We start from the raw sequence: 12,907 nt of genomic DNA on the forward strand, positions 1-12,907 counted from the left end.
GACTTCTACAAAAAATATCTCTTTCTGTCTTTCCTTGTCATTACTTCATTCTTCATTCATCAGCAATCTCTACAATAAATCAAGTCTTTTGATCTTCTCCTTTACTAAACAGGTTAATTTTATAGGCCACAAAAAGAACTGAAGACATGTCCCTCAAAGACAAATCAAACCTTTATATGTAAAACTTAGCGATCTCTATCCAAATGTGACTACTTACCTATGTAGCCACTTAACCCATTTGGACATTTTGAAATTTAAATTTTTAAAACATAGAACTGTTTTAAATCATTTCTAAAACATAGAAATATTTTAAAACATGAAATGATGATATAACAGTGCCTTAAAAATGTTAATTAAACTCAACTCATTTAACTCAACTATTAAATGTTGAGATAGCAAGAAAACAAAACTTATGTCAATAGTGGTGAACCTCAGAGCCAACTGATATAGTGAAGAGTGTTTTATACTCTTTAGAGTGATTATTTGTTGATTTTTAAGATCAAGAAAATTGATGGCTGATTTTGCTTTTCTCCTGTCAATGCCAAAGTTATTGCTAGGAAAAATCTGATATATAGAACAATGAGCTGAAATTTCTCTGGTAAAGGGAAAATTAATTTTATTATATGTTCAATAAAAATTGACTGAAGTTTTAGCCCGTCTAGTTATTTGCGCTAAAATTTAAAATTTTAAAACACATAGAAATGAAGCCTCTCTTCTTTCACCATAAACTTAGCAAATTGTCATTCAAAGCGGTAGAAAATGCTCTTCTTCATTTTGTTTGGCTCTAAGTTTCAGCACTACTCTTACATAAGGCTCAAAAGCTAGATTTCATGGTTGTATTAATTAAATAAATAAATAAATAAATAATCATGATGGCTACATTACTTTCAATAGGGTTCCTAACAGATTCAGTTTTCTTTCTTCTTTCATGAAATATGATGCTGTGAGTCCCACAGCACCTACAGCATAAGACAATGACCTGCTAAAGCGAGTCCAGAGAAGGGCCACAAAGATGATCAAAGGGCTGGAGCACCTCTCCTACAAAAACAGGATGAGGGAGTTGGACTTGTTCTGCCTGGAGAAGAGAAGGCTCCAGGGAGACCTTACAGCAGCCTTCTGGTACCTAAACGGGACCTAAAGAAAAACTGGGGGGGAACACTACATTTAGAACATGTGAAAATTAGGTCACTGTTTAAGGATATATGCTTACAAAGTCACTTTAGTTTAGGCAACTCATTAAACAATATCAACAAAAACTTGAGCATTTCACATTAAGTCCTATTCTCCTCTGTTTCAGTATTTAAGCAAAAAAAACAAACAACATTAATCGCCCAAGCCCAAACAAACAGAATTTCAAAATATCAGAGTATGCCTTAAAAACCTGAAGAAAGTATACAGTATTTGTTAGAGCAACTACCAATAAGCTTATTTTCATGTTTCTAGGTATGAACAATGTGAATGGTAGAGCCTGAGATTTTTTCTGCTTGTTTGTTTATGACATTTTGCAACTAACTACCAAATTCATGATATGACTGAAGTCTAGCTAAGAAGACAGTTTTCTCACTGACTTCAGTCCTTTGTCTGCTATATGAAACATGCCACAACAACAAATGATTGCTTTTGGGTTTACTAATGGCTTTTCTGCACTTGGCTTAATCTTCCTGATTAAGCCAAGTTCCAAGTGACAGTTACTTTTTGATAATAATAATAATAATAATAATAATAACATATCTGGCAACTTTTTAGCCTCTCAATTCACTTTCCTTGAAATTCATGTTTCTGCAGGTATAATGAAGAGGATTCCGTAGGTAGTCTTCGTCATCTATACAGCCAAAAAACAAATTTGTGTGTGAACATAAAGAGAGAGGTTGTCTATAAAGATTTGTTTATCTTAGGCTGATAATGCCATCTAAGACAAGTTGATATATTTTATTAAAATAAATTACACGCCAAGTGAAAAAATGGCAGTGCAATAGCTGAAACCAAGTATGTGGGAGCGAAGATGAGCTTTTGAGCTTAGTACCAAGATAGAAGCACTGAATTCCTCTCAGTTAAATATAAAATACACTTCATAACTTCAATGCATAACAGTGACCATAAAAATGGTTTTCTTTATAGGGAGATCCACAGTGACATTTTTTCTTACTCAAGTAAAATGGGACACAAAAATATATCTGTACTGTCCCAGAACAAATTGTTTTTGAAAGGCAAGGAATATGAATGACTATAGAAAGAACAATACTATTTCCTGTTTGAATTAAGGAAAAAAAAAAAATGTTTTAAGGAGTTTGTGAAGCCAACATATTTGGCATTCTCCTTTAGGTGATCTTTTTAAATTACAATTTAAAGTAATTCAAATAAATAATGTTAAGTTAGCATCTCCTAAAATATGTCCATGATATGAAAGACCACACCAAAGAACTAGCTGGATGGTTGCACTCAAAGAGTTGGGGTCAATGGCTCAGTGTCCAAGTGGAGATCAATGACAAGTGATGTTCCTCAGGGGTCAGTACTGAGATTTGCACTGTTTAAAATCTTTGTCAGTGACATGGATTGACTGCACAATCAGCAAGTTTATTGATGGCTCCATGCTGTGTGGTGCGGTCAACATGCTGGAGGGAAGGGATGCCATCATCCAGAGGGACCTGGACGTGTTTGAGAGGTGGACCTGTAAGAACCTCATGAAGTTCAACAAGGCCAAATGCAAGGTCCTGCATCTGGACCAGAGCAATCCCAAGCACAAATACAGGTTGGGCAGAAAATGGATTGAGAGCAGCTCAAGAGAGGAGGTGTTGCTTGACAAGAAGGTCAACTTGAACTGGCCATGTGGGCTTCCAGGCCAGAAAGCCAACTGTTTCCTGGGCTGCATCAAAAGAAGCATGATCAGCAGGTTGAGGGAGGTGATTCTACCCCTCTGCTCTCATGAGATCCCGCCTGGAGTCCTTCACTCAGCTCTGGGGATCCCACTACATAAGGACATAGACATAAGATCAAATCCAGAGGAGGGCCACAAAGATGATGAAAGGGCTGGCGCACCTGTCCTACAAAGATAGGGTGAGGGAGTTGGGTTTGTTCTGCCTGGAGAAAAGAAGGCTCCAGGGAGACCTCACTGTAGCTTTCTAGTACCTAAAGGGGGCCTACAGGAAAGCTGGAGAAGGACCCTTTCTCATCAGGGAGTGTAGTGATAGGACAAGCAATAATGGTTTTCAACTGAAAACGGGTAGATTTAGATTAGACATTGAAATGAAATTATTTATTATGAGGGTGGTAAGGCAATGGAACAAGCTGCCCAGAGAAGTTGTAGATGCTCATCCCTCAACGTGTTCAAGTCCAGGTTGGATGGGGCTTTGAGCAACCTCATATAGTGAAAGGTGACCTTTCCCATGGCAGGGGGATTTGAACTAGATGATCTTTAGGCTCTCTTCCAAGTCAAATCATTCTATGATTCTCTGTTTCTATGATTTTGTTTTGCTGTTGTCATCTTAGGTATGTACTGTTTTTGTTTTGCTGTTGTCATCTTAGGCACTATATGTCACAAGATTAATTCAATATAATAAAGGTCCTAAAATATCACTAACTTTTTAAATTATAGCAGATTCTCTGTGGTATGTTTTTTTTTACAGAAAAAAAAAGGAATAATTTAAGTCATGGTGAATTTAGGTAACAATTTTGCACATTATTTACCTGTTTCTAAGGGAAGATGAAGAAATTCCATTACTACTGAACCAGTAAATGGTAACTTTACTAACTTATCTGCAAAGATTCTAAGATAAATGGGACAGTAGCAGTCATCAGCAGAATTTCATATCAGTTTACAGCAAGTACTGTAATACCTGGAGTGATACGTATTACATCAGGATTTTGTAACATGTGTACATCTTAGAGCATTCATAGAAGTTTTTCCATCTCCATGAAGCCACTTAACTCACAGTTCTTTCAGCATTTTACCATATCAATGCAAAGAAACCTCCTTTGCTTTAATTAATCAATTAAAAGTTATTAGTTCAGAATTTGTTTATTACTAATGCTAGTACTCAAAATATGCATGTTTTACATGATCCATTGAATTTCACCTTACTTTTAATGCTTATATATTTGCTCAGAATATGTTACTTTTTTTTTTTGACTATTTTTTTTTCTATTTTTTTTCTTCCTATGACAAGTCATTCCAAACTTAACAATCACAGCAATAAATATTAAAACCTATTGCCAAGCTAAGCAAGCTGTAATATTACATAAGGTTTCTTTAATTTTTAAATTACATTTTCAGATATACATGAGAAAGCTCTATTACTAGGCTTTTCCTGTATTTGAAGATTAGCACTTATTGCATTAAAATGATTTTTTTTTTTTTTTGTCACTTCAGTACACTAGTCTCAAGCTTGTCCTAAATTTCAGTAAACATTTCTATCATCCTAATAATGTACTTTATAAAACACAAGCATTCACTGAAACCACTAGCCTGGAAAGCTGAAGATGGACCTTCTATATGAATGTTTTTTTTTTTTTTTTAGTAATTGTTTTGGTTTTATTATGCTATATTAGGCATTTCATATAAATATTTACTATGGCAACAATTAAGTTGAAACCTACCAATCTCCTACCACCAGCAGTTACTTACTGTGTTGGGTCTGTCTGGGATGGAGTCACCTTTCCCTGCAGCAGCCCACACAGTGCTGTGCCAGCACTATGCAGCAATAGACACAACACTGGAGTGATACCGGTGCTGTTCCAGCTATGAGTGCAGAGCACAGCACTGTGTGGGCTGCTGCAGGGAAAGGTGACTCCATCCCAGACAGACCCAACACAACCTGTGCTGGCACAACATCAGAACTCCTTCCAGGCCCCCAAGAGCCAGCAGGCTGGGGGTGGGCAATTGATGGGGAGGGGACATCACCAGGGCAGCTGACCTAAACCAACCAAAGGGATATTCCATAACACCTGATGTCACACTCAGCAATAAAAGGGGGGCTCTCGTGGGGGAGGGTCTCTCCTGAACAACTGGTACGCGTTTTGAGGCCCTGCTTCCCGGGACGTGGCCGAACATCGCTCGTTGATGGGAAGTAGAGAATAACCTTTTTTTCTTTCTCTCTGTGCTTCCGCGCGGCCTTGTTGTTTCTTTTGTTTCTCTTTCTCCCCATTCCCCTTTCCTTAATTAAATCATTCTCATCTCAAACCTCGAGCTCTTTGTGTTGTCTTTTCTCCCCCTTCCTCTTTGAAGAGGGGAGAAGTGAGAGAGCGGTTGTGGTGGAGCTCGGCTGCCCACTCGAGTAAAACCATCACACTTACAAATACAGAGGTTGAGAAACTAATAATTGTATCATCCCCTCAAACAGATAATCGCTAGAATTGTTTTTTGTTTGTTTTTGTTTTTGTTTATTGGATTTTTTTTTTTTCAGTCAATATAAGATATTGACATCAAAACATTCCTTGGAATTGTGGTGTGAATTTTACCTTCATATTGTGCGGTAATGACAATTACATTGCTACTAAATATCGTAAGAGTGTGTTGAAGTGAGTGAGTAGAACTGAGGCCACAGATTACAGCTACAACATGGAATATGGCATTTGGCATTCGATTAATGGCACTGGTTTGATTAAGCCCTTGACTTCAATGAAGGCAGTGGTTTCTGGCCACTGCCAGAAAGAATGAAAGGTTACGTAATCTTAAACTCCAATAGAGATCCAATAGGTCTTCTCTATATGAAGCCAAGGACCTTGAATACATGTATAGCAAATAACCTCAGGAAAAGTGAGTGCATTCTAATATTTTTTTTTGTGTTATATATATATATATATATATTACTTATTTGTATATCAATTAAGATAGCAAATGGTTAATCGTTCACTACTCATCCCAAATTTCAATTATTTAAATTGAATTACCTTATAGCCAGGTAGAAAATGAAAAATAGTTAGTTTTCTTATTTATGTATACAGACACATAATGTTGCAATACATGAAAATCATGAACAGAACACTAAAAAACCTATCCTAATGCAGAACACCTAGCAGTTGTTCATGTAGTTAATCCTCCGCCTTTTCCTGTGAAGACCTTTCATGACATCATGTCTGTGAATATTTGTATATGGGTTAATCTTTGAGGAAACAGCTCAAAATGGTAACCCACTGTATACAGCAGCTCATGGCTTTTCAGAGAAAGATTTTATTTTAACTTGATCCAATTCAATTGTTACATGTTTTAATACTGGTTCTGCAAGGATAGACTGGAAGAGGAAATATTCCTCTTCCACTTGGTAATTCTTTTTTGTTCTCAATGCTACATGTTCCTGACAGATTTCTGATGATTATGGGACTGTCTAGGAAAAGGAGTGAATCTTCATACATATCGATGAGTGGTAAAAACATATAAAACAAATGTTTTAAAATAGTTTTCTCAGGTTGGCTTAGTTTGTGTTTTCCAAGTGGCTGACATATTTCCTTTTTATGAAAAATGTCTGTAATACTATATGAAGTTATTATATGCCAGAGTGTGAAAAATCAGATGGGGGTCATGCTAAAATTAGTCATTGAGCTGTTGCCTAAAAGTATTTAACAGGTGTACATTCTTAGCCAAAACTGTCTGGTGAAGAATTATTTTAAGCTAAATAAAACTGCTCTCCTTTGTCTGGTATTATTTCAGTTCCTCTTCTTAGATCACAACAACTGTCAGACATCTATCCCTGAAAAAGCATCCATAAGCTTTTTTTTATTTTTTATTTTTATTTTTTTAATGTGTTTTTGATATAGCACAGCCAGCTGACAAATTTCAAAACAATGTTTCTGTCTTTGGACCATCCATACTGCCTTGTAAATATCAGCTATTAATCATTTTCTACAACTGTTAATATTTCAAAAATTAAAATTGATCTTGTGAACATGTACAAATGCATGAAAATGAACTGGCTAATTTTATTCCTTTTGTAAGTAAAACATAAACTTGAGTGGATGAAATCCAGTGAAAGATGAAATTCAGCGAGGAACAGCAGGAAGAGAAAACAAACCAAAACCAAAACCAAAACCAAAACCAAAAACTTTTACAAAGACATACCCATAGCAGGTATTACTAGTTGGTAGCAGGAAAAGTTATTTTGTGTATTTTCATCGTGGAAAAAAATCTATAAAACCAATCATGTTCAACAAATATGTAGGTTAACAAAGAATTGAAAGAAACTTCATGATAAAACAATATTTATTCTAGGAAATAAATACAAATGATGGCTATGAATGAATACCTTTTTAAGACATCTTAAAAGGTCTTATTAATTGTTCAGACTACTAATTTTCTAAAACAATTACTCATATTTGAAAGTCTTGACTACAAGGTGTTGACTACTTGACTACAAGTATTGACATTTACAATCAATAAATTTGATATTAATTACATTATTATTATCATTTTTAAGTGACTGCTCTGCTTTTTAGAAGCAGTTAACTTAGAGCTTTAGCTTTATATTGTAAGAGGTTCTTTATAATAAAATTGTGTGCAAGAAAAGGGAAAATGTGTACAGTTAGTACAAAATCAAAATTGACACTACTACTATTACTACTACTACTACAACTACCACTTCTACTACTGAAGTGTTAACAAGCTATTAACTGTGTGTTGCAAAAATATGTTTGATAAATTTTCCATCTAGGAAATAGACGGAAATAGACAGGAGAGGAAATACAAAAAGGTATTAACTATTAAAATCATAAGATTAGGCATTAACTTCTTAATCAGAAAACCTACAGCAACTATTCGGTCATTTTCATTTGTTATAAATGACTATAAACAGTAGGTTTGTAAAGAATGACACAAAAGCCCACAACAGATAACTGAAATCATTAAGGTCAAATGTACATACCTAGAAATTTTACTCAATTCCTTGCATCACATATTTATAGTAATAGGCTCTTATAAGCTTATTGTTTTTTTACAGAATTTGTAAAGTGCAGTACTTTCTCAACTGTTACCATTAGTTACCACTTATGTCCCTGTACTAGAAAGGGACTGAAAACACCCATTTAAGTTATAAGTCAGCAATGGGAAATGGATTGTGCATTTCAAATTATATTGTATATATTCTGGCTAATTGGTTAAATCACCTGGCCCTGGCCCTGTTTATAGAGATGGTAAGTCATTAAGTGTTTCAAATTATGCTGCATGGAAGGCAAGTGTTTTTATTTGCCCTACATACCTTCCCATACCCAAAGAAAATATTTGAAAATAGTTTATAAAGTTGCATCTAAATATCCCCAGTGCTCTACTACTTTCTTAGCCATTTCAAGAAATCTGCATGCTATTCAATAACTGAAATTTATTTATTTATTTATTTATTTATTTAAGTTTAAGTTGTATTGGGGCTATCTCTCCTTTTGTTCTATTATTTCACAAAATCCTTTTGTACGAGTGTCAAGCAGCTGTGTTTTGTTCCTTAATCTTCCTTGCTCAGCTCCCCAGGAGAGACTTTATAGCTTAAATTGCAAAGTACTATTTTCACAGCAGGAACAACAGTCTTCCTCTTCAAAAAGATACATAATAAAAATAGGACTGTAATGAACATGCTAATTCTAGTCACAAGGTGACTATACCTATTCTGTATGATGATCACTGAAAGTTGAGGAAGTTTGGGAAACTCCTTTGGCTCCTCATGCAACATATGCTTGAGATTAAACGTCTTTTCAGAGAATGAAGTTATCACATAGGTATTTACTTGCTTTCCCTGTTAGTCTTTATTTTACTTTCAATGGTCTGTCCTACCAGCAGCCCCCTGGCAACAATAATTATGACTACGCAACGAACTGTCAAGTCAGGTATACATTGGTATACAAAGTTTATACAGCTCCAGCTGGAACACAGTACGTTTTTCCTATCATTCAGCTAATACCTAGAATATGTGTAGTTCTTCCTCCTATTTGTCTAGAAATGAGAGACATCCCACAGCACATTTTTGAACACTACAGCCGTGTCACTCCATTTGTCTAATTTCCATGCCCTCAAAGATAGCTGTCCCAGATGACAGATTACTTTAGAATAGCTCCTTCTCATTTCAGTACTACTGGGTACAGTGAAAATACAGAAATGAGCTTCTGTTATCATGGAATCTGTTGCTGGCAGCAGAAATAAAAAATGAAAAAATGTACTTTGGATGTAACTTTTATTTATTTATTTATTTTTTTAATAGCATGAAAATGTTTATTTGACTTCTGAGAGTCTAATAAATATAATCTCTCTCAATTACCTGTACCTCAATCTCTTTGTGTATCAATGGACAGGGAAACAGAGTTCAGTAAATATTTCACTTTTTATTTTTTGCAGCAATGACTGTTTGACATTAAATCAATCACTTTCTAAAGTGCATAAGAGAGGAGTATTTCCCCTAGGCACTCCCCATAGATATTTTACTTTAATTCTTCCTTCCTTATACAGTGCCTGCTCCACAAAAATTCTTTATGTCAGTAATTTTATAATGTAAAATACAATCAACAATAACAGAGAAAAAAATGAGCTGAGAAAACAAATTATATATATATATATATATATATATATTCCAGAACGTACTGTGTACTTTCTCTTTACTTTTCAGATAGCAAGCAAAAAGCAAAGCAAATACCAGTAACACACCTAGGTATTCTGCGCTACTGTGCCTTCTCCACCACTGCTTACAACCTGCACTACTCTGTGTTGCAAACATGTACTATCAGAGAAGGCAACTGAAATTAAAATGCTTGGGGTCCACATGGTCATGGCAAAATTTCATCAAGGAATGATAATAAGAAATCACTTTAAATAACAAAACAAAACAAACAACAACAACAAAAAACAGTATTTCTTAAAATTGACAGCATGGAAGTGTTGCTGATTTCTTTACTACAGCAGGACAACGAGGTACCTTCTTCCCTCCTTCTTTACAATGTACATTCTAGCATGTGATACTTGCCAGAATAATTTGTCTATAGCCATTACAAATGTCTGTTATCCACCATTTGCAAGTCCAGAAAACACTGGTAGGTGACTTTAAAAAGGAAAAGAATAGACAGACAACAAAAGGAAAGCCATTCTATCTGCAATGTCTGCAGAGTATGGGAAGATGCTACACTTCATTGTTTTCCATTGCCAACACTGATAATTTTGAATGAATATATAAAAATATTGTTCCACTCATATGGTTCTCAATATGAATTTTGAAAAAAATAAATATGTAGACTCCTCTTGTCTGGAAGGAGGCTTATCCTTAAAAGTCTTACTTCCTGTGAAATGGTGCATTTTCACGTGAGTGAACATGACCTGGAAAGCAGATGCCTGCTTTACATAAAGAAAAACAAAACCAACCAACCAAACAAACAAACATTTTTAATTTATCTAAGGCATTTACTCTTGGTCCAGGCAGTCACTATATTCATCCTAGCAAGTAAAGTTTTTCTTGTGTTAGGATGTGCTCTTATTTATTCTGGTAACAGAATAAATTTGGCCCTGGTATACATGAACCTAATGAAACAAGGTAAAAGTTGTAGTGAATAGAACTGCTGTTACAATATACTGCCAAAGACAGAAGATCTGTCAAGTTTGGCTCTAAAGTACACATAGAATGGCAAAAAATGTTTCTGTTCTGTGATGCACAAGTGTTTTATAGGCTATCCAGTTAAAATGGATTAAATTAAAACAAAACTAAACAAAAATGCCTATAGGTGGATATTTCTATTCCTGGAAACATCCTGATTTCATCAGCCTCACATATTACAGTAGCAGTGCTTGTGGGTTGAGCTGTGGATTAACTCAGCCTTCCTCTCCAAGATTTCCTTTTGTGCAAGACTGAGCACAAATGCCAAGCTGGGTCTGTGATAGCACCTTTATGGAAAGATTTGAAAAACACATGAAAGTTATGTGCATATCTTCTGCAATCCAGAGTCACACATACTGTGATGACTAAAGTGTAAAGTGTAAGTGGACCACAGATCCAACTCACTCCAATCTGTTTAGCATTGGATTATATCTGTTAAATTCTTTTCACACCTTTATTATGTGTTTATTCCTACTGCAGCTATGTAAGGCTTTGTCACAAAGACATAATCAGTTGGAGTTTCTTCCACAAGGCTACTTTTGAAGACTGTACAACATGAAGATTTGTGTAAGATTGCAAAGCAGAAGGTTATAACAAAATTACTTATCTTCCAGGCTAATGTACTTAACACCAAATAATCATTTTTCATGGAAATCAACAGAGTCACTGTATTTAAAGCAACTCAAAATTTTAACCCTGACAAAATTTCCTTACCATGTGATGTTACTCTGTGTGGTCCTTACTTTTCTCTGATGTTATTCCTTCTACTGAATCTCCAGTCTCAGTATGTTTGTGAGCTTTTGCATGTTCTCAGTTTCATATTAAATACATAAATCTATTCCAGAGGCCAAAATATATTACATCTGTTGCAAAAACCGTAAGTATCGTGGCTGGAAACAACACATATTCTTCCAGATTTCATATATTTTAATTAGACAATCAACTTGTAATTAATTTAAATTTAAATTGACTTAAATTTTTATCCTCAACAACTAATAGCATTTAGTTTTTGTTCATCTGCTATTTGCATATGCATATAATTATGAACTTTTTTATACAGAATCTAATGCTAGTATTGTAAGTAGCATTGAGATATCTGAGAAAGAAATAAGTAGTAAAGACCACATATGCCTTACAATTAAATAATCAACAGGTGTAGCAAAGAAACAGATCCCATTTTACAGTCAGTGTTGACAATCAGACTACTCTTCTGCCTTTTCCAACCTTTTCATCCCTCTAGAGATGAATGCTGTTATTTCTTTTCTACAAACCTCAACATGAGAATTTTGCTTTATTTAGAATAGTATAAACAAAACACATGCTTGCATATTTCAAGACCAGAGAGTCTTGAAAATACATTTCATGAAATTCTGAAGTCAAGGAATGCTTCTTCCACCTGGGTTTCCTCATTGTTTTCTGCCTCTTTTATTATTATTATTATTATTTTGTTATTTTTCCTTCTCCCTTTTTGCATCTCTTTTTAATTTACTGAACTTTTAATGCAGTATGACAATGTAGTTTTATGTTCATTTTCAACTACATGGAAGCTGCACATAAGCAGTGTTTTCTTTATTCAAAACAGTGAAGGGAAAAATGCATCTCAGAAAGTAAGGAACAAATCCATGATGCTGAACCTAATTACCAGTTTTCCCATTTTCATTGTCTATGCCGAGAATAGTTTTTAAAAGATAACAGAACAAACAATCTTGGCATTAGAGAGAACAACTTTAAATATTAAAAAGATTTGTTTACAACAGACTACCTTTAGGAAAATATGTATGTATATATTGTTGTTCTTTGACTCCAGAAGTAACACCAGGATTATCCACAGTGACAGAAATAGCTAACTGAATTATATATTTATATATATTTAATAGAAATCCAAACTCCAGAAAAAAATATTGAAGAAGTCTTCTTGTCTTTCTAAGTTTGTTGGGACAAAAGGAGCAGAAAGAAAATGTATTGAAACCCTTCAAAAAAGTTATCTAAATTCTGTCAAGCAGACATCATCAGTTTACGTAAACAGGCCCTTACCAGTTATTTCTGCAAAACAAATAATGTAATGTGATATCACAATGCAAAACAGTAATCTTCAACTGTAAAAGCACCCCTTGAAACTGAAGAGCAGTATTTCATAAAGTGTCTACAAATCCAGTTTCCACTTATCTCCAGCAGACAGAATGAAGCATTCAGGTCATTTGACTACTAGCACTTCCTACTATGAATACTATCTAGACAACAGACTTGGCAGAACATTTACATCCTCATCCCTGCATGACAATGAAAAAATTGAATTTTCCTTTCCTATACTCCTCCCCGGGGGGGGGGGGGGGGGGGGCGGGGGGGGGGGGGGGGGGGGG

The 12,907-nt window shown here is 34.9% G+C and overlaps 1 protein-coding gene and 2 long non-coding RNA genes across 42 annotated transcripts in view; 1 reads left to right on the forward strand and 2 right to left on the reverse strand.

The window, feature by feature from the left end:
* PTPRD (protein tyrosine phosphatase receptor type D) overlaps nucleotides 1-12,907 on the reverse strand; it is a 510,118-nt gene that overhangs the window by 228,468 nt on the left and 268,743 nt on the right. The window lies entirely within an intron of this gene.
* The window catches only part of LOC118156092, an 11,731-nt gene continuing 8,080 nt past the window's right edge, over nucleotides 9,257-12,907 (forward strand). The window contains exon 1 of the long non-coding RNA XR_004746151.1: nucleotides 9,257-9,270. This is a non-coding gene — a long non-coding RNA (uncharacterized LOC118156092). The remainder of the gene's footprint in view (nucleotides 9,271-12,907) is intronic.
* On the reverse strand, nucleotides 9,545-12,780 carry LOC118156093. The gene is made up of 2 exons (XR_004746152.1): nucleotides 10,914-12,780; nucleotides 9,545-10,878 (listed from the first exon to the last, which is right to left on the reverse strand). It is a non-coding gene; the product is annotated as an uncharacterized LOC118156093 (long non-coding RNA).

The sequence above is a fragment of the Oxyura jamaicensis genome, chromosome Z (assembly GCF_011077185.1).
Source record: "Oxyura jamaicensis isolate SHBP4307 breed ruddy duck chromosome Z, BPBGC_Ojam_1.0, whole genome shotgun sequence".
Lineage (NCBI taxonomy): Eukaryota > Metazoa > Chordata > Aves > Anseriformes > Anatidae > Oxyura > Oxyura jamaicensis.